General features: G+C 44.7%; 1 protein-coding gene and 1 long non-coding RNA gene across 10 annotated transcripts in view; one reads left to right on the forward strand and one right to left on the reverse strand.

Moving 5' to 3' along the window:
* Positions 1-22,919, reverse strand: part of TENM2 (teneurin transmembrane protein 2) — a 1,882,184-nt gene that overhangs the window by 238,178 nt on the left and 1,621,087 nt on the right. The window lies entirely within an intron of this gene.
* Positions 1,989-7,702, forward strand: LOC309861316. The gene is made up of 3 exons (XR_014309864.1): positions 1,989-2,330; positions 4,028-4,440; positions 6,511-7,702. It is a non-coding gene; the product is annotated as an uncharacterized lncRNA (long non-coding RNA).

The following is a 22,919-nucleotide window of genomic DNA, read 5'->3' on the forward strand; positions in this document are numbered from 1 at the left end:
ATGACACTTGCAAGCACTTTAGTAGAATTCTGGCAAAATCCCTCTGGAGTGCTGTGACATTACCTGCTGCTTCGAAACTCCCCAACTGAATTTCACAGTTAAAAGGCTGAGCAAAGGGAAAGTTATTATTGAGATTTCGGATTCAGAATGTGTCTGTAAAAGTCCAAATTAAATTTCACGGCTGGCCCTTGAGTGGCTGGCGGTGTATAAGGCCGGCCAATGGAGTGGGCCGCTAACAATGTCCCTGCAAGAGGACGCTCCAATTACCCCTCTTTAGGCACGGTGCTGTGGGTGGCCCAGTACGACAATCAGAAGGTTAACGGATGTATTTCTCTTGGAATCTGACTCAAGGCGCTTCACACACACACACACATGCACACGCACACGCACATTCCAATGCAGAAAAGAGGCTAGACTCATGCAAGGCTGTAGGATGGACCTGATTGTGAAAGCCAAGCAGGCTCCTTAGGGGTAACAAGACACTTTTTATGTATGAATTCTCCTCACGGGTTGGTCTGTCTAGCTATAAGTGTATACGCATATATGTACATCAGTGTGTTTTAAATGGGTACGCACATATATGTATGGGTGTGTTTACCTGTATCTCCTCCTGCATCTGTCCATGCCTAATAGGCATTTCACAGTTTTCACTGGGAATGGCGATACGCCATCACAAAGAAAGGAACTCAGCGTCCGTCTTAGGGGCAAGTGAGAATAAACAGCCTTTCCAAATGGACCAGGGTGAAGAGGAACCTTCCAGAGAAGGTAGGAACAACACCGTCCAGGAGGCCACGTCCCCCTTAACAGGCAAGAGCAGTAGCATTTGCTCAAGGGCAAATTACGGTGTTTGTACATCTGCGTACAATTTAATTAAACCCACCGAAGACGTGTCTGCTGGCCCTGGATCTGTGGCGGAGTATTTGGGAAGTCCAGGCACTCTCCGAACAACTGGAGTGTTGTGAGTTTATTGTTTTTCTGACACCCCATCCATTTGCCCTTGAGGCACTCCCTCCTCCTGGACCCTGGCCACCACCGAGGCGGGCACCACGCGTCCCTGCCCGGGCAGGCCAGTGAGAGGCGCCTGGTGGTGCCAAAGCCAGCCCCGCTCCGTGAGTCGGCTGGCAGGGAGCCGTCGGCGGGCCGCGCTGCCAGGAAGAGATCTCTGGCGGCTCCCGCGCTCATCTTCCCATCACACTCGGGCTTTGCGAGTCCGAGGCCTGGAAATCATTGCGGCTTACCCAGCTGGATGGGAGGAATGCCGCAGCTGTACCATCGGGCTGGCTTATTTTTATTGAATTTTGAATATCCAATTTCAAAGCAATTCAAATGAATTTGCCCAAGGCCTCGGATCAGCGTGGTTGCTGACACTCTCGGCAGTAGGGTTTCCAAGTTCATATTTCTAAACAAAGGCAAGATTACAGAAGCTTTCCTTGTCAGGACCAGCGCCTCTAAAGCACCCTCTCTAAGAACTCTATTAGGTCCCATGCTGACAGCCATGGAAGCTGTTTGGCTAATCCAGGTCCCTCACGAGTCAGGCTGTGGTGGGCAAGTAAACTTTCTCTGTGGAAGGAAGAAAGAGAGGGGAGTGTGGTGGGGGGTGTCGAACAGGATGCAGGACACAGAGGCTGGCACGGGCAGGGCTGCTTACAGAGCGTAGGCTGGACAGATAAAATGTGCCCAAGTGTGGCCCGGAGCAGGCGGAGGGGGCAGGGGCCAAGGTCAAACTGTGCCCTCATGCCCCGCCCATCAAGATGGCAAATCAAAACAAAGAAATACCATCCATGCTCTAAGATGACTGAAGGGAGGCGGGAACCCTTCATCTCATGGAATCTCTCCTCCAGCTCCAAAAATCTGTCTTCCCTCACCCCCGCCTCCATCCTAATCCTGCTACACCCATGCGTGGAAGGCGCAGCCTTTAAATGCACAGAAGGAAATTTAACCCCCTGGTAGAAGACTGTAGGGTTGCAGAGAAAAACAGGCTTCCTGAGAAAAAGCCCCACGGGCATCTCAAGGCTGAGGGAGGCTGCACGTTCCAAGCACAACCTGCTCTCTTTCCTTTCAGTATGACTTGGGAGATATTTAGGGCTTGGCACGCACTGAAAACTGTTTTTAAGAAGCCTTGGGACCAGACCAATTCAGTAACTACTGGTGTTCACAATCTGTCAACTCCTCCCCTCAGGGGTTAAAAAAGAACCAAACAAACCCTGAGAGCAAAGAGCAAACTGGGACGTGAGGGGAGTGATACTACTGTGGGCTTCCCGGAGCAGGCGCCTGTCCGCTCTCCTCAGCAGTGCACCTCGGCTGCCAGCAGCCTGCCTGGCCGTGAGGAGGTACGTACTGAATATCTGTGGAACAGGGTTGTCGTCTTAGGTCACCTGGGGTGCAATGCTGGTTTTAGAGTCAGAAAGACTCCAAATACAGGCACCTGGGTGGCTCAGTGGGTTAAAGCCTCTGCCTTCAGCTCAGGTCATGATCTCAGGGTCCTGGGATGGAGCCCCACATCGGGTTCTCTGCTCAGTGGGGAGCCTGTTTCCCCCTCTCTCTCTGCCTGCAACTCTGCCTACGTGTGATCTCTCTTTCTCTCTGTCAAATAAATAAATAAAATCTTAAAAAAAAAAAGACTCCTAATGTGGCTACCATTTAATTGTCCCATAGCACTGGATAAATAACCTCTAGACTTCTATTTTCCCAACTGTAAAATATCTTTAACAATAGTACGTGCTACGTAGGATTGTTTTAAAGAAGAGATGAGACATAATAATAAAAAAAAAAATTGAAAAAAAATGAGATGAGAAGGGGCGCCTAGGTGGTTTAGTTGGTTAGGTGTCTGACTCCAGTTCAGGTCATGATCTCAGGGTCCTGGGATCTAAGCCCTGCATGGAACCCCCATCTCAGGCTCCCAGCTCAGTGGGGAGCCTGCCCCTCCCCCTCCATCTGCTTGTGCCCTTTCCGGTCCCTCTGCTTTCTCTTTCCCTCTCTCTCTCTCTTTCACATAAATAAATAAAATCTTTTTTTAAAAAATAGAGATGAGAAATTGAACAGAAAAGTCTGCTACCTTTTCAAAGGGGCAGATGTCAAGCCCTTCCTCTCTGTGTATCCAATTGGATAAGTCACAAATCTTCGTACCTTATAATGTACGTTCCCTTTGCATCCTTCCATGGAGTCTGCCTCTTAAACAGGAAAAAAAATTTTTTCAAATATGTAGGAGAACCTCTGTTTTTGAAAAATTGTGTAGTCCTTCAAAAGAGATTATTTTGTCTGCTCAATGCAGTATCTCTTGTGAACCTCAAGTGTACACTGTAAATGAAGGAGCCGTGATTGTCCTTTAAGGACTAGTTCTATAGACTCAGATACAGAGTAAAGACATGGAAACCAAAATGGAAAATAAATAGCACCAGGATAAAGCAAAAATCCCGAAGATTGAAGTAAAGAAAGGTTGCAGATGTCAAGAACCCAATGGCTGGAGGGGGCTGGGGGAGCTGGGTAGATGCTTCTGGAAACCAGAGGTAAGAACAGATACCCACAAGTCACACCCCTTTAGTGTACAACCCAGCCAGTTTTTAAATCATTTGCTCCTTTGGGCAAACAGTGCTGCTGGTTAGTTATCCAGTAGATGTTTTTAATTACAAGCTGAAAAAGTCATTCTGTAGCCCTGAAACCAGTGCCCTCATGCCTAAGAAGTGCTTTTTAATATTTATACATCTAAAGAGGGTTTGCCCTTCCAGACATAGAAAATCATTAGGAAGCCTTCTCAGGAGGATATAACTTTGGTCAAGGTCATGCACAAATCTAAACTTCAGATTTCCGCCAACGCTTACCAGTAGGTGCCACTTTTGTGCCACAAACCATTTTGAGTCTGCTTTCGACTTTATTTCTAGGTTATCAATTTTTAAATAGAGGAAAGGAACAAAAATATGCTTGTGAGACAATTCTGAGCATATAAAAGTTGAAGAAACTTTTCTGTTTTTCCTCGTTACTTGGCATATCTATTTAATAGAGCTTTTTTGATTTTACTTTTTTCTTCCAGAACAGCAGATGAATGGGCGAACCAAGGAAACTGCACTCAAAGAAATGTCTTGTAACGGTTCTAACTTTGGTTTGGCATGTCACCTCTGTAACGATATCAGGGAGAGGAAATATTCCGTCAAAGCTGTGAGCATGGAAGGAAACAGCCTGGATGGTGTCCAAAGACATACAGTATCTTAGCAACTTCTGAAGTTCAGAAAAGCCAACATTTCAGTCCGGGAAGCCGGCTGGTAGAAGCTCCATCCTCCCCAACCACCAATCACTGAAAGACATGCCTTAAGGTGGCAGTGGCCATCATTTTCCGTACCTGCTCCCCAAGCTGCCAAAATCGAGGGGCTGGCAGAGGGCAAGCAACCCTCTCTTGTCAAGAAAACAAAATGCTGCCAAAAACATGTGAAACCTGCGATAACCAAGGTAGGGTCAAACACACTATGATTGAAAAATGCCTGGCAGGTGCATAATGCCCTCCTCCCCAGTATCCCCAACTCCGCAAAAGCGTAGAACTGATGTCCATAGGACGAAAAGGAGAGCAGGGATCAAGCACCCTCTATTCTAAGAACTTTCCTCTAAGAATGGGGTCTGTGCCTTTGTCTCCTGAAGGGAGGGCTTTTTGAGAATCCCTCTTTCTCACTTATCTCTGGAGAACAACCAAACAACCACCCACTAAAGATGTCTTGGGCCTCACCTTATAACCCCTAGCCCTGTCTTTTGTAGCTAAGTAGTAAGTGTGTATTTGTGTGTGGCAAGGTCTAAATCAACTTATCCTACCTCTATCCTCAACATCATCCCCCCAAATCTGATACTGAATGTTAATCCTAACAATCTAATCCCCGACCACTGTCAACCCAGCCCAGCGTGGATCCTAGCCCTCAGATGACCCAGTATGTAATGGTTGCAAGAGCAGAAATCCCTGCCCCTTTCTAAATAAAGCCCAGCTCAGATCACCTGTACTGAAACCATTCCTTACACTTAGGCAATTAGATCAGCAGGTAGGTGAAACATGTCTTTTCCAATGAAGAGAAGTGGGTGCTTGATGAGCCTTTTCTTTCCCCGCACACCTATTGTCCTTAAAACATCATTCAGTGATAAAATGGGAACGTTTGTAAAGTCTAATTCTACCATTTCCTAACTTTTCCGTGACTTGTGTGAAAATAACTTAGAAAGTACATTCTTTGTCATAGAGCCTCCAGCACCAACCCAATCCAGTGGACATGACTGATGGAACACATGGGACTGATTAGGCTACATTCTGAATTATAGACACAGGAAAACTTCTCGTAGCTCCCACGCTTCCTGAGGATGGCCGCAAGGGACCCTGTCCAGGACAGAGCACAATTCTTACCAATTTAATGGAGTCATGCCTGGTGTCTCCAACCTCTTCCCACCAGGTTTAGTCAGTGACCAAACCTGGACATCCAACCTCCAAAACATCTCTTTTAGAATTGCTCTCTTCTTGGGCTGCCCTGCTTCTGCCCTTGTTCTGTCGCCATTCTCTGCTTCCTGGGCTTTGAAACAGTCTCCTCAGTTCTCCCTGCCTCTGGTCTTGAGCCATTCCCTTCAGGCTGTGCAGGGCTGCCAGACTGCCCTGGGCTCCCCTGACTCAGAATTCTCAGCACGTTGTACATCACTTCGGAATTAAATCCAAACACACATTTGTATGGCATGAAAGGCTCTTTGTCATCTGTCTCTTTTTTCTAGTTCCATCTCCATTAATATGTATTAATGTATACATTGATTCCTGTATATTTTTGTTTCAGTATTAATGATGTGTGGTTCCCTACAACATCATACTTTCCTGGGCTTTAATCACTATGTTCGTTATTCATGAAATGTACTTCTCCCCGCTTGTCCTTTCACCAAACTCCTAGGTACCCTTCCTGGTAGAAGTTAAATGACACCTCCTCTCTGAAGTATGCCCTGATTGCTTCAGATAAAGTCCTCCTTTTCCTCTCCCCACTCACTTCAAACAGAGCACAGTATGGTCTCCTTAGTGTTGTGTATAAGTGATCGTCTGTGCCTGTTTTTCCTATTTGTGTATGAAGATCTTCTGGAGGGCAGGGACCTTGGTTACTCCACTCTGCTTTGCTGTGTTCTTGGCACTTCGAGAGAAGGAAGGATTCAGGAAACATTCGCTGCTCAGATGGGTCAAGGACGGAGTCAGTTCTCAGGAGGTACCCTAGACTCTACTCAGGCTTGAGAATGAGGTTTAAAATTAAAATACTGAGATGGGGGTTCTCTCACATTAAAAGTCCTCAGCGGCCAGACTAGCTCTATATTCACAACTCAGCCTCTTCCTCCTCTCTTCTCTGCACTGTACAATTCCTATCTGGGATTTCTGGGGCAAGGATCCAAATGAAACTGCCCCCCTCCTCCAAGGGTGAGAAAGTCCCCTATCTGCCGTTACTCCAGTGATCAGAGACCCGCAGTTGTCATCAATGAAGGAGACCCAGGAACACAGGGCAATCTGATCCTTTTCTTTTCCAGGCTCTGTTTTCTTGGAAACACTTATTTCTTTATGAAAAAAAGAAAGAGGAAAAGAAGCTCACAAGACCATGTTAAAGCAAATGCTTAGAAAATATTTTTGAAACATTTGGAAGTAATTTCTATTCACAAATTATCTCCATTCACAAAATGAAAAGGCAAATTATGTGAGCTGGATAAATTGAGAAAGAGAAGAAATCAGACTTAATGCTAGGAGCAGAAGAGGAATAGGAAGAGAGAAAAAGAGAGAAAGACTAGTAATTCTTGCATTTCTATAGTAAGTAGAATTTTAAAGGCACTGAACATGTATTACTTCCTGTGAATGTTACAACCAATTCCAAGATGCTGGTAGGCAGTTAATTTTTCCAGAAGGCAAAAGAGAAAGTTGAAGCTAAATAAAGATAAGTCTTCCATCACCCATCAGGGCGAGAGCTGGGACTAGCAAGTGAGAGGTATGGAGGAAGAGGGACAGACGAGAAAGATCACGATGGAAAGATGGAGAAGGAGTAAAGAAAGCCAGTATGTCCAGAGGAAAGTGACAGGAGGGGCCCAAACATTCACCCGGCATCAACAGCACACGGCAAGAATGGCACGAAGAGCACTGAAGCCATCCTCTGCTTTGGGTTCTTGAGATACGAAGCCTCCTACTCAGATACCCATAATGGAAAAAAAATAATTACGAAGCCAATGGAGCCTCTTGGTTCTTAGGAAGGTGAACCCATGGATGGTTCAGAGGCTCCAACCCTGGGCTGAGTGCTTCTGCCCATGCTGATGGTCATCCTGCTTTCCTTGTGATCACATGTTTCTCTAATTAATAAAAATGAAACAGCTATACATTATTCAAAAGTAGTTTGCTGATCACATGCGGTAAGAGACCCACCAACCACAGGCGGAGAGGGAAAGGTTCAGGATACAAACAATGCCAGGTCAACGGAAGAGAACTTGGGTAGAACTCATATTACTCCTCACAGGCCCACCATAAGCTGCCCAAAGCAAACGGGTTGGCTAATCTAAAAATGACGCTCCTTTTCCTGTGACAGGCCAGCACTACAATTATCCTCGTATTTCGTCCTACTGATAATCCTGCAGGAATGGGCATTATTATCCTTGCTTTAGAATGATCATCTGAAGCTGAGGCTGTTTAAATAACATCCAGGGCGCCTGGGTGGCTCAGTGCATTAAGCTACTGCCTTTGGCTCAGGTCATGATCTCAGGGTCCTGGGATCAAGTCCCGCATCGGGCTCTTTGCTCAGCAGGGGGCCTGCTTCCCTTCCTCTCTCTCTGCCTACTTGTGATCTCTCTCTCTGTCAAATAAATAAATAAAATGTTTAAAAAAAATTAAAAAAAAATAACATCCAAATTTGAATCCAGGCCTGGGCAGATCCTAGTTCACGTTCTTTCCACCTTAGTCCCCTGCTTCTAAAACTGATCATGAATTATCTCTACTTCTTTTCCTTTAGAGGCCCCTCTAGCTGGGTCAGGACAAAGTGAGTGAAGAAATCCTGAGAGCAGGAGAAGCCCCTGCTAAATGCTTAGCAGGTGTAAGGAGCATAAGCAGGGTGCCTGCTAGAAGGAGCCCCAGGCAATGGGGGTCCCATCCTGGGCCGGCTCAGCCTGGTGACCCTATGAGGTGTGCTCTAATCCCTTTTAACAATTACTGAGCACGTACTTTATACCAACCGCTACATCAAAAGCCTTGTATGCAACATCTGATTTCATCTTTGCAGCTCCTCTTGGAGGTGAATGCTTTTATTATTACTAAATCACAGATAACAAAACTATCTCAGAGAGGTTAAGTAACTGGCATAAAGTCGTATGGGGTGGGAACTGGAAGAGTGGGGACTCCCGCCCTATTCTCTCTGGTTCCAGCACATTGGCTGTTAGCCACTAAACACACGGCTTTCTTCATCTCCCATTGAGAAGACACTCAGGGAAAGCTCTCAAGTTCAAGAGGACGTGAACACGGTTTCACAGTGTCAGCTCCCCAGGATCTAGGTTAACCTGGGAACTGGAATTCAGGAGGTCTGACTTGGAAGACACTCCTGCCCATCATTGATTGGATTTCTTTAAGCAACTTATTTGATTTGCACCCCAGTTTCTGCATCCGAAAAGTGGGAATAAAATGAAAATAATGTGTGTTTTTTTGAAATATTGCAAACTCCCTATAGAGCTGCTGCTAGATTTGGGAGGAAAAGTACATACTGAGGTTAATAAGTCAGAAAAACTGGGGCGCCTGGGTGGCTCAGAGGGTTAAGCCTCTGCCTTCGGCTCAGGTCATGATATCAGGATCCTGGGATCAAGCCCCGCATCAGGCTTTCTGCTCTGCAGGGAGCCTGCTTCCTCCTCTCTCTATGCCTGCCTCTCTGCTACTTGTGATCTCTCTCTCTCTCTGTCAAATAAAAAAAAATAAAATATTAAAAAAAATAAGTCAGAAAAACTAATGGATTGATAGAAATTTCGAGGCATGAGTTACCTTGAGGATGACCCATTTCCCAGGACTCATGGACTTTACTTGTGAAATGGAGATAAAAACTGTATGGCTCCACAGGTTTGTTGTGAGGATGAAATAAGATGATGTAGGCAAAGTCCAGTGACCTGCATGTGGTAAGTGCTGCATCAATGCTCTATTTTGGTGGGGAAACCAAGGCCGTAGAAAAGTAAATGCTTGTCCATGCTTACACTGTGAGTTATTGGTAGAGGAAGGAACACAGGCCTCTTGGCTCATGCAACCTTGGACACATTCCTTACAATTTCTAAGGCTTAGTTTTACCATCTGTTAAGTGGGGACAATCTTTCTTGCCTTTACTGATAAGGACGTGGAGGGGAATTAAACGAGCTATTCAAGTAAAACCCCCAACGTGAAGCATCTTTGGCGCTCACTAAATGTTAGCTGCTATCACTTTCCCTTCCAGTTGGATTTGAAAGAGATCTTCAGGAATTAGAATGAAAAGAATCTTTTTCTCCGGGGGTTGTTTGCTGAGTCAGAGAATGAGTGGGGAACACAGATCCCAGAGGAGAAGCAAGTGTGCAGTGGACAAAGCCCAGCCTAAGGGAAGCTACCCTCTCCCAGCGGAAGTCATAGGAATCTCATCCCCCAAACCAAACCGACTTCTCCTTGAGCCTCAGCACCTGGAATAAACACCTCAGTCCTCTACCTGGGATTCTTTCCCTTTCTGGTTCTTCTAGAAGCTTCTGTCAGCTCAAGTCAGAAGCACGGCATTCTAGCGTTCTGCAGCAGTGCAAATGTCACCATATCTGGAGACTGACTGCTTGGGTACCAGCCACACCATTGTCACTGACTAGCTGTTGCCCTGGACAAGTCCTTTCCCTGAGCCTCCATCTGTGATTATAAAGTGTGGACAATGATGCCCGTCGACCACACAAAGTCAGGAGGTGCCACACAAACGTAAAGGATTGCTTTCTTTTCACTATCATTTCCCACACCTTCTGCAGTCTGGAGGCAATGAGAAACCAGTGTGATTGCCTTTAAAGAGCCAAATTTCCCTCCAAGACCCCAGTACTTTATTTAAGAGGGAGCAGCCTTCTTTTCCATGTGTGGTCCTGTTAAGAGGAGGATGTTAGCAAAGCACTGGACAACTGGAAGTGGCTACTAAGGCTGTTTCATGGTGAGAGGGATCTGTTACCGGGCTGTTTAGCCAAAGCAATGACTATAAAGCAGGGGGAGGTTGCACCAGACTGTACAGATCAATGCCAGGTGCCCAATGGCTGCGAAGGGCCAGAAGGATGGTGTGAAAGCTGCGCTTCTGCCTCCGGACCTGCTTGGCTATGGACAGCTCCATTTCCTCTTCGTCTCTCAGAGCCCCCTTTGTGTCAGAGCAGAACTACTGACACCCATGAGACTGGGCAAGACCCCAGTCCCCGGACCCCTGCTTTTGCCTCAGAGGGGTCATATTTGGGTTTCTGTATGTCATTTACCTTCAGTTTGGGACTTGTTCCTCTAAGGGTGATTTCGTCTTTTAAGTGAACTTTTGAGGAAGGATGAAGTACTTTGCGCAGATGGTTCTGCATTTGAATAAGAGGAAACCATCACACCCAGTGCAGAATGAATGCTTGGTGTTTCTAAGGCAGCAAAGAAGGCTTCTGAGAAACAACAGCAACAACAAACCAAAAAACAAACAAACAAAAACAAAAACCCCAAAAATAAAAAACAAAAAATACCCCCCCCTTTTTTTAAGCTTTAGAGGTAATCAACTAGTCTACCCTTATTTGGCACTGATGAGCAGGAAACATGTAATACAAGGGATGTAAATGGCTGTGGTAAAGTAAGTGTAGTTGGTGGTTAAACGTGAGGAGATAGATATAATGCTAGCATTCACCTCATGCGGTGGTGGCATGATTAAATGAGAAAATCCCTATATGGGCTGCTTAGCATATATAGTAAATACTCAAAAATACCACCTGTCATTACCATGAAGATACCGTGAAGGAACCTGAGAAATCTAGGGTTATATAGGTTGAATCGTCTCCCCACAACAAAAGTCGTTGAAGTCCTCCATGCCAGTATCTGTGAATGGGGTCTTATGCGGAAACAGCTTTCTTTGTCAACGATCACGCTAAGTACGATGAGCTCATTAGGGTGGGCCCTAATCCAATCCCTGACTGGTGTCCTTAAGAAAAAGGAAAATTTGGGCACAGAGACATATATGCACACAGAAACCGTGCCATGTGAGGACTGCAGTTTTGCTCCCATAGCCGAGGAGTTGCCGGAAGCTGGGAGAGAACTGGGACAACCAGGCTCAGATCCGTAAGGCTCCGCGGACTCTTCCTCACTTCTAGGCTCCAGAGGATGAGATAAGAAATAAATTTTTGTCACAAACCCTTCATTTAGTGGTACTTTGCTATGGCAGTTGTAGCAAACGAAGACACTCTCTTTCGGGGTGCCACAATGGACAAGTACGTAAAAGAGATATCTTAGAAGTAGCTGTTGGGTCTATTTTCAGCAGAGTGGAAGCCTGAGTGTAAAAATCACTATGAAAGGACACTGTTGGATTCTGGATTTGTCAGACAATTCTAACCTTCTTTTCTTCTCTCTTGATTCCAAGGAGTCTAGAGAGGGTTCCCTGGATTCCTTTGACGCAAGGGACAGCCATGTGACACGATTCTAATAAGACACAAGTAAAATCCTCTTAGGGTGTGTGTGTGGGGGAGGGGTAATTTAGGGTTTTCTAGATAAAAGGGGCAGAGATCTTGAATTTTTCTCCCCTCTTTCACTCTTTCACCCCCCACCCCCTGCCTTGAAGATGGATATGAGGCCTGGAGCTGCAACAGCCATCTTGTTATAATGAGGAAGCAAAACCAAGGGAAAAGAAACATAAAACGCTGGCAGGGGCAAAGCAGAGAAATAGGAAAAGTTCATGTATTGGGAGGCAACACTGAGCAGGCATATATGGTGTCATTTTCTGCCAGCATCGGATATCTAGCTAGCTACGTGAGGAAAATAGAGCTTTGTCGTTCTGCAAGTCATTAAGGATTCTTATAGTTGTCAGTTTATGATAACTTGTGACTGAATGTCTCCCCTAACTGAACCACTATCTTGACTGGCCGTCCTGAGTAGGACTTTGGGCTCTCCTTCTGAATTTCAGTGTTATTTTTAAAATTATTATTATTTTTAATTTTATTTATTTATTTGAGAGAGAGAGTGAGAGAGAGCATGAGAAGGGAGAAGATCAGAGGGAGCAGCAGACTCCCTGTGGAGCAGGGAGCCTGATGCAGGAGTGGGATCATGACCAGAGCTGAAGGCAGTCGCTTAAGCAACTGAGCCACCCAGGCGCCCATGACTTTCAGTTTTAAAGTGCATTTCATGCGTTTCTTACTTCTTTCTGCCTGCCCCCTCTTCCCACAAGCCCCGACACAGGGAACTGGTTAGGGATGTGTCATCTTTCCGCTGCCAGGACAAGCTAAGTTTCAGCGGACCGGTGCGTACATGACCAGAGGGACTCTATTCACTCTCCTCTTGGGAGCATTGTCATTAAGAGTAGTTGCAAGGACTCCTGGGGGTTGGAGATACATGAAATCAAAGTCACCAGGCACATGATTATAAGTTGATGGCAGTAAATATATAGGCAAACACATAGACTTGGAGGTTAAATAGACACGTGTTTAAATTGCAAATCTCGACTACTGACCAGTGTATGACTGTGGGCAAGTTACTCAACCTCTATGAATCTTGTTTCTTAATTTTAAATAGAAAAGTTAAGTCATTGGGAAGATTAGATCAGACCCTGAATGTGAAGTTCCTACACATAGTAGGTCTTGAAGAAATGGCTGACGTCTTTGTCCTTTGGAAAAGATCTAGATTCAAGGGTACTTGTCATTATACCTCCTCAGGTGAACCCTCTTCTCAGAGTACAGATTTGACCAGTTCAGTCAAATAACTCCTCGGAACTTAGCACCACAGCTTGCCTCTGTAAAGGGGATTAAGGACTCTGAGCATGAAAAAATAGCACCAGAGAGACTAAGCAACAGAACCAAAGCTGACCCACAGGGGGGCGATAAATAGGTCTGAGATCTCATTTTAATTTTGATAGTAGAGGGAGAAAAAAGTACATCTAAAGACATTATATATATATAAGTCAAGGAGAGGAAGATTTCTCAACCTTCACACTGTTGACATCTTGGGTTGATGATTGTTTGTTGTGGGGCACTGTGCTATACATTTAGCAGCATGTGCATAGCTAATTTGGCCCCTACTCCCTACCTTCCAGTGGTGCCTGTATCGTCTCCCCATCGTGACAACCCAAAATGTCTCTAGACATTGTCAAATGTTCCTAGGGGTGGAATGGGGGTGTGCTGAGCCAGCGCAAAGGGCAATAGAGGGCTGACGTACAAAAGGGTCTCTCCAGGGGAATGTTACCGGTGTCGATAAGCAAGTGGTCCCCCGTGCACTGTAAGCCTGCATAATGTAAAAAATAGCACAAGAAGAAAGGAAAGAATTTTGCACATTCCTGAGCTCTGACCACCTCATTAATGAGCAAAGGTCCAGGAGACTGGTTATTACTCCATCGAGACTGCAGAACAAGGAGTGATAATATTTGGACTATTTCATCAATCTGTGCCAAGGACCTCTTCAAATCAAGTCAGCTTAATGGGTAAAATATTTGATATTCTGTAAAAAGACCTAGCGGGTTCCAATCCATCCTTTTCACACAAAGCGCTATTCCAGCAAAAAAATCACAGGGAGAACAGTTATGTAAAGGAAGTGGAGATGGAGAAGGAGCCTCATCCCTGTTTTCTAGCCACACCCCCGACTTGAATACAGAAGGGCATCCCTCCTGTTACACGGGCAGCATTTGCAAAGCCCTCCGCTCGTCTCACACACCCAGACTATAAAAGATCTGTTAATTGGTGTAGCTGCAGAATAGGAACATTTGCATTTTACTTTCATTCTCCACTACTCCCAATGATTTTTAGAGGGTTCTTCCCCATGAACATCCCTCCTCATCCTTCATCATCTACTTATAAAAACCCAATCTTAGAGACAGTTGCTACTCGTTTCTACTTCTCTCAGGACCTTTTTGGGAGCCCTTGGTCTTGAGATTATAAAACACTGTTGTAAAAGATTCTGTTGTATGTACCACGAAGCACTGAAGAGGGCGAAACTGGGAAGAAAGGCTGTTCTGCATGAAAATATTCATACACATTATTTCATTATACACTTGAGAAATGACAAGTCGGTTTGCAAGAATAGTGTAAGATGTTCTCTTACAATTTTACCCATGGTTAAGAGCCTGTTCACTGGGTTCCAAACTCCACTTTAAACTTCTCCTAGATGTCTTACAACTCTCAACAGATCTTCGAGTCCTAAAAGCAGGTGCGTTTCTATTCTAAAGAGGTTTTCAGGGTGTCGCCAGCTACAGGAATGCTATTAGACAATAATGCCGTATTATCACGTGATTATTCTAACTGGCTGAGAAGCCGACTAAATTTAAGTGCCATTTAAGTAACTCTCCACATTTATGATTGCTGGGGCTTGCTGGGGATGCCCCCCACAACTAATCACCACGCAAGCATGTGATTATCCGATCTCCCATCTCCCTTCTTGGGGAGGGTGCAGGAGGGCTCCAAAGGTGTCAGGGGTGGACTTAGGAGAGCATCGTGATATTGCCTCTCATGGAGTGGAAAAGGCAGAGATCTGACATCTGTCTTAACCTGACCAAGCACAGAAAATGTTGCTGATTTAGGAGTCCCTAGAGACCAGCACCATGGCTTGGGGTCAAAAACTGGACAGGAATGGGATGTCCAGTCTGGCAGCTGAGGCTTACCTCTTGCTCTCCTACAGCAGAAGGGTAACCAGAAGAAGTGAGATGTAGGAAAAGGAGAAAAAGAAATCACAAAGACATAATTACTGCTAAACTGAAGCTCATCTACATGGTCAATCCAGATAATGCCTTTGGGCCAAAATTCTCTTGGTTGTTTGGAAGCTTAAATTCCCCAGCTGGGCACACTGTTTGAGGCTGTACTCTGGGCACCTGGCATCTGAGAGAGTGTTTCATGCACTTCAGTCAAATGTTAAAGCATAAAAAATAAATGGAGACTTCGGCGTGGCGCAGAGGGAGGGCAGAGGGGAGGAGGGCGCAGGCGCATTCCCTGATGTCTGGCCCTCTCCGCCTGGATCCATAAACCCACAGCCAACCTCATCCATCTGACCCTTCAGCCTGGGTACAGTGAGGCAACCTCATTTGCAGAGACACGGGCAGCTGCATTAGAGTTGAAACCTGCTCATACGGTGAATATGCACCAGATTTATCATAATTTCAAACCTGCCTCTAACCAGCTGATCAAAAGGCAACCTTCTTCTTTGAAGATTTTCATTTGTAAGCTTCGCTGCCCCAAATCAAAAAGGGCAACGGTACAGACTCCCAGGACCACATTCTGCATTTGTCAGGCAAGTGCCTTCAAGTCCTAGAGCGTGCTTGTCTCTTTATAAGGGGGTATGCTGAGTTTCAGTGTATAACCCGATGCCTCTTTTGGTTCATGAAATTTGCACTATGTATGAGCACGGTTACGGAGGCATTTTGCTAGCCTTTTAGAGTTCAGTTTTAACCCAATTCTGCTCTCCTTTTTCTCCACAGACTTTCATACAAAATCCAGAATGAATGCCTCAGAAGGGGTCTTGATGGGTTTTATTGGATCAAAGGGCCCTCTCATAATAAAGAAACCGCAGAGATTTACTGAGTGCATTAAAAAAAGAATGGCTTCTTGCCAGGGCTGGTAGAATTACACGCCAATAAAAAAAATGTTTGGGCCAACCGTGCTTTTAGAAAAGTGTATAGTGATTTAAAGATGGTGGGCTAATTTTTAATTTTTCGGTTCACCATTCTTGACACCACTCCTCGATAGATCTGGGTTAGACACCTGAAGGACATATCAGGGTATTTCTGTTTTCTTCATCTCCACAGTCAACACAACACCAATCATATCACAAATCTGCCTTTTCTTCTCTGGAAGGAGTCTCTCAGAGATTCACTCTGTTTCTCTGTTTCCATGGCTCCCCTTCTAATCTAGGCCCTCACCCATTCACAGACTCACTGATGACGGTGAGTCTTTAGATAAGTCTCCCTGTCTTCTGTCCCATTTCCCAGTCTATCCTGAATCCTCAGTCAAGTAGCAAATAAATATTTACGGAGCATCTACTAGGTAACTGACATGATAGCATGGCATAGTTTTTATTACGTTCTTGCTTATGAACTTTAGGTACATCCCTATAGCCAAACTAATCAAGTTCAATCTTCTGCCAGAATTCCAGGCTATCCATCATCTGGTCCTGGTCTACCTTCCCTCCTATTTTCTACCATTCCTCACTAAGCAGCCTTCACCTCACTGGCTGAACCCCTCAACTCCCTTGCACCATGCCCTGTTAATTCTGGCCTTTCCCCTACCCTGTTGCCTACAGTGCTTCTCAGCCCATTCCCATGGCCATTTCTCTCCATCCTTCCAGGGCTGGGTGGGCTGGGAGCTGCACCCACCCAGCCATCCCCGCCTCTGCCAGTCCCTGGGAATTTCCCCCTTCTCTAAACTTTAATGGCCCAATTTCTCAATTGAAACCTTAGCATTGTGATTTTTTTTTTTCTTTTGAGTGAATGCACAGGCAGCACGAGTATCAATAGATAGCAATATCTGCATTAAATGTCACACAGGAAGACTACGATAAAAGTACCACCATCGTGATAACTATTATCAATCATTTTTTTACAATTGAGAAAAAGGAGGTTCGGGGCATTAACTTGACTTTCCCTAAAGCACGCGGTTACTAAGGGTTCAGATGGGAACCTAGCCAAACTAAATTCAGGGCTTTCTTCACGGGACTTCTCCAATGCCCAGCTGACCCTTAAAGTGAGGGAAATTAGGTTTCCCGATCCAGGCAAACAATGACACTGGAATTATGAAATTTCAATGAGTCATCATGTGGGTCAAGAATGAACAGAGGCTGGGAATTCTGTGTTGACAGCATGTGCAAAAGAAAACACATTTCGGTGTGAAATCAACTACCCTCATCATGGGTGAGCTTCTACACCCAAGTCTCCAAACCTTTTTCAAACTCCTCCTGCAACTCTTCTCCCCCGACCCCATAGTTTCCTTGGCTGCAAAGGGGCAGGGTGGGCTTAATTCAGTTTCTTGACACCTACATCTCAGTCCTGAAAAGAAGGGAGGCCAGAGTGTGCCCGGGGCTGACTTTGAGTTCCTATATTAGGAAAGCCTCAGATGAATAGCTGAGTTTGCTTGAAATCAAACAACAAAACTGTACGGTCTTCAAAGCAATGTATACGTGCACGTGTCGGCGCACATTCGTGGGTCAAAATAAGCTAGTCACCACCAGCACCCCAAACCACGCTGATTTCTCCATTCGGGCTTCCTTACAGATCCGAGCAGGCACCCAGGTGGAGCCCGACTCCAATTGTGCCTCATTAGCACAGACGACTAGAAGTTTAAGGGAAAGTGTGCCATAAACAATGCTAATCCTGACTTAAGTGGAAGAAAGCGACCTTTCTCCCTTCCCTAAAACAAATCGCTGTCTCAGGCTGCACGGGCCCGCTTTACTATTACCCGTTAATACGTCTGCAGGCAGAAGATGCAGCTGGGGCCCCGCGAACGGGCTCCACAGTCAGGCCGAACATAATCCCTCATGTAATGAAAAACCTATTTCTATTTCTGAGGCCTCACTACTCTTCATACTGAAGAGCCTTGTGCCTGTCACACATTTATTGAAGCTTATTACTCATCTAGGCAGCGGGGCCCGGTTAGTATTTGGAATTATATTTTAAATCACAATTTTTCTATTATTTATTTTAGGATTCCAAGGCTATGGTGAAAGCATGTCAGTGTTACTCCTGATGCGCTTTCAAAGGCATTAAAGCCCCAAATCAAAATTCTTTTCGACGCAGGGAACCTTTCTGCATACGTGGCAGACCTTAAGTCAAGACACCACGGTCCCCGGGTCACCCTGGTGGGCCGGATCCTCAGGACTCTGCCATGATCATGTGGCTCAGAGGGGAGATTCCAAGTCCCTCCCCATTCAGCATCAAACTCATCTTTCCTGGGCCACTGGCTTTGCTCCCTCCTCTCACATCATGCTCTTTTCTTTGGCTTTCGGAGATAAATGGATAGAGTCTCTTTGGAGGCTGGGGACAGGCATGTGAAGAGACGGGCTAAAACTGTAGCTTCATCATCCAGTGGAAAAATAAGAACTGGCTTAATCTAAGTCCGAGGATTTTTCTGAGCTGACCACAGAGTCTGAGCTCCGTTTACTTGCTAGGCCAAGGGTGAGCATGTGGTTTTCTGGTTCTGTAGAAGCCCGTGGAAATGGTAATTGTCTCCCATCACTCACTGGAGCCCCTTCTCCTTTACATGCTCCGGAAAAAAAAACACACACATGCTGTATGTGCTACAGTGACTCAAAGGAACGCCTTCCTGTATTTTTGCCCCTGGGCATGCTTGCTTTTTCTCGTGATACTTGTTTCTCCCTCGGCATCGATGAAGATTCTTTGCCATTAGGGTCTGCACCCTCCTTGGCCCCATCACATGAATGACAATCAGCCAAAACGTGACAACATTTGCACATTTTGTTGCTTTTCATGTCTGGAGTCCTTCTCTACGTTTCCCCAGGGAGAGATGTTGGGCCAGCCTTACAAAGAAAACCCCTGCTGTCCGTTTGACCTGGTAAATGGGTTTGGAAGAGTGCAGCGACAAGCCCAGAGCCAACTGGGTCCACACTGGGTATCTCTCCACAAGCCAGGTTTTTTGGCGTGTTCTGTCATTCTGTGTCCTGCTACTGCAGGAGTCAGAGACACCGGAAAGTGTTTGGTCAGGGGTGAGGCAGCAGTAGTGTGTGATCAAGAAAGAATTCCAAAGGGCGTGGGTCAATTAGCCAAGGTACTCAGACATGCAATTATGAGAAGAGTTGGGGCTTGGCTTCCGTGTGATCTCTCCCCCTCGCTCTTTTTTTCCTTCATGTTTTGACAGCCTTCTCCCTGGGTGGGGTACACAACAGCTTGTTTAATAAACCCCTTAGTCATGGGAACGTGACAGACAATTCTTTTTCTTCCTTCAGGACAAATTTAGTCACAGATACTTCAGTTGGGTCCACTCTCCAATTTGCCTCTGACATTAAAACAAGCCATTGGTATTTCACTACAATACAGAGAGCACTGCTGGGTCAGCTGACCTTTCCAGAGGCTTAATTCCTGTCAGTTTTGAAGAGAAGAATAAAATACCACGCAATCGGCATCCACATCCCCACAAAGGAAATAGAGATATTTTCTCCCAGACAAGGCCAAGACTGTGAGCCCTTGGGTATAATTTTGCCCTGACCACCCCACCCTAAAGACCCAAGGCAGGGAGGCAGGGGGTGTGGGGACAAGAGTGGGATAAAGGATGTTTTTTAAAAAGTCTAACATTAAGTGAACTGGAATGTATGTATATTCCTTTAAGAAAATTAAATCTGACAGAGCAGGATACACCTGGACTTGCAGTGAGGGTACTGAAAGGCAGACCGTGTAGAAGAAGGAATGAGAGGGGAAGAAGCAGTGACATTCCCATCTGCGTGAAGGCAAACGCTGTGAAAGATTAAACCTTTGGAACCAGGATCAGAAGCTAGTTTCCTTCAAGTCAGAGCAAATGTACCTGTCCAAATGTTTCATTAAAATGTACACCTATTGGGGGCGCCTGGGTGGCTCAGTCGGTTAAGCACCTGCCTTCCGCTCAGGTCATGAGCCCAGGGTCCTGAGATCGAGACCCACCTTGGGCTCCCTGCTTTGCTGGGAGCCTGCTTCTCTCTCTTTTGCTCCCCCTGCTGTGTGCTCCTCTCTCTGTCAAATAAATAAATAAAATCTTAAAAAAAAAAAAGTGTTTAAAAAATGTACATATATTGAAGACTGTTCCCGAACATTTGGGGCAGGATTTTTAGGAGTAGTGGTGTGGGGGCACCACTCACACACATGCCAAATAGGGGGGCTGACCTCCTGTCCTTTCTCTTTCCCTGCCCCACTCCCTTGCCCAACCCTTCTGAACCTCCCACCTCCAGACTTGGGTGAGTAGTAAGTTACTACCAGCCTGGGCATACCCATGTCCTATCTGAGACCATAAGACATGCCCAGTTAGGAATTAGGAAACCTTTCCAAATATTAGAAATTCCTAATCCTTTGGATTTGGTTGGGAGCTAAAACTGTCAGGTCGCCTCCGATATTCCTACTGGACCCTCCTTTACACCATAAAGAGAGGCAAAATAAGGCAAAGAAAGGATGTAGTATAAAATAATACTCTTCCCTCATGTCCATTTCTGATCAAGATTGAGTAGAAGACTTTCACGAATGCTCTCGCTTGATTGAAAAGCAAATACACTTGCTTCCTAGCTTCAAGGGTCATTCTGAAGACAACACATCTGAAGAGAAAAGTGATTTTTCTAAGCCTAGCTTTCAATGCTCCCCTGGGAGCCAAAAGGCATATTCATTCTTTCCTTCTCTTATATCATTTGCAGTAGCAAAGGCTGTACTGGAATTACACGAGTATCAATTAGACCCAACAGAAGATAAACCAACCTTAGTAAGAAATCATTTTGTAGGAGGTGATTTTCATGCCCCCACCACAAGATACACTGTATTTGAAATACAGACGGATGTTCAACATTAGACACATTACTCTCATCTATTAGGCAACGGCCTGCTGTGTCTATAAATTCAATTTCCTTTATCATGGTGGCTTTCTGGTTTATTTGGATAAATGTTGAGCTGTCCACTGTTATTTATCTAAGTAGTTCATGAGGCAACCGAAAGTTTAATGATGTAAGATGAGGGGGTGAAACAGCACCTCCAAGCAATTCTCATGGATTGCTTTTCAACTCATTACCTTGGTTGGACTTATTGGTTCAAGAAATCATGCAGAAGATTATGTGTCATTTGATGTGCTGGGTGTACTGTTCCCCCATTTTGGTGTCTTCTAATTGTTCCATGTTTTATCCTGCTTAGTGGATGGCATCTCATAGCTGGCATTGCTCAAAAGCATTTCTAATTACTCTGTTCACAGCTTCTTATGCCTTTTCCTTTACTTTTTGTCTTAACTCCAACCCATTCTTTTTGGTATATATTCTCTCTCTCTCTTTTTTTTTTTTGGCTCTTCACTGCTGTGTTCCTGAGAAGTATAAGCTAATCACAGGCAAGCTTCTTTGTTTGAGAGAAGCTTTACAGTTTTTAAAGTAAATTCAAGAGGAGATAATGCCTTCATTTGACAAAAACAGACTGGCTAAAAATAGACACAAATGTCCTCAATTTCTTATTGTGTAATGGTTAGACCACTTCACATTTCTAGGGGGAAGAAAGGATGGCTGACCATTTGCTCATACTGATGAGTTAATAAAAAGGTTTTTAGTATAGAAGCTTCTGTTCCCTGATGGGCCTGGGAAAAATGAAACGCAAATGTCTTAACATCATGGCACAGGTCGTTTATGCAAAACATAACTTACCTAGGCTCTCTCAGCTTTCCTATGAAGTGTTCTATTTTATGGGGTTGCTTATGAGACTCTAGGTCTAGGAGAAAATTGTGAGTAAAAATGTCCTAGATTCTGAGGCTGGGTCAGCAAGTTCTAGCAAGTACAATGTGACCAGCCAACCACTTGCCTAAAGAAAATTTCTTGTGTAATGGAAAAATGTAAAATTAATAAATTTAATATATTTTAAATTAATAAAAAATATATTATATGACCATACAAAGCTGCACAAAGATTTCTCACATCTTTAATCTACAATTCTCTCAAGAGAAGAGAGAGCTTTCTCAAGGAAGTATACTGAACTTCTTATTTAAATACATGAACTCTAACTCAGTGAATGCCCTACCAGTGTAGGTTTGTAAAGTTTGGGGCACAAGGTAGCCTTAAAACCACTTTCAGCAATGCTTCTAATTTCAAAGGCACACCAAACTTCTTTGCAAGATGTCATCTTGTTTTTCATGGCCTGAAGAGCAGAACACATGTGACACGCTGCCACTTACTTTTCCCTCTGGAATAGAAGCAAGTCTAATCTAAACTTCATTAACGTGCCTCTAAAGCGTTCATGGTGTAATATAAGTAAGCGAACTGATAGGATTGCATCATGACCGCAAAGGCAAAAGCAAGGTAATATGCCTTTCTTTCATAAAGATCAGAGCCCCCAGGGGAGTGCCAAACAGGTTTGTACAAATCTTACTACAAATGACCTAACTCCACTGAAAACCCATCCCAAGGGAAGGGCCGTCCCTAACAGCTGTGAATCAAGTCATGATGAAAGGAAGGCAAAGATTGGAGGCAAAGCAGATCCTCCCTTCTCATCTGTAGCTTTGGATTTTAGGGAAGAAAAGCCTTTGAAAGATGATGCATATTATGTATCATATAAACTTCTCTTTCCAAGAAAGGAGGACACTATTTTCTTCAGCAAAACTCTATCCTTATCATCACGTAGCTTCAGACTGCTGTGTTTTCTGAGACATTCTGATATTTACATATTTATTTAAGGCTAGAAGTTGATAATAAAAAAATGAAATTAGTGGAACATGCAATGCATTATCCTCTCTTTTATGGTAATATTAAATATGTTAATGCAGTTGATGGACCATTTGCTCTCCTAATGCAGAGGATCTTAATATGAGACATCGATTTAATAAATGATTTATTTGATGAAGAAAGGGCTCGGGCAAAAATTCTGTGTGTCTGTTCTTAACAATCAAAATGTGAATTTTCTAGAAAGGAATTTTCAGGGAAGGGTACAAGAGGTATGACTTAAGGTGACCTTAAGAAAAATACAAATGTTCTAAAAGTTCACTTCAGGGTCAAATTTCTGTTGTATGAGGCTACACAGCTAAGTAGGGCATTTCAGAGCACAAAGGATTCTGCATGGCTTGTGTACACAGACCTAATTCACCATATAATA

Source organism: Mustela nivalis (genome assembly GCF_964662115.1).
Source record: "Mustela nivalis genome assembly, chromosome: 3".
Lineage (NCBI taxonomy): Eukaryota > Metazoa > Chordata > Mammalia > Carnivora > Mustelidae > Mustela > Mustela nivalis.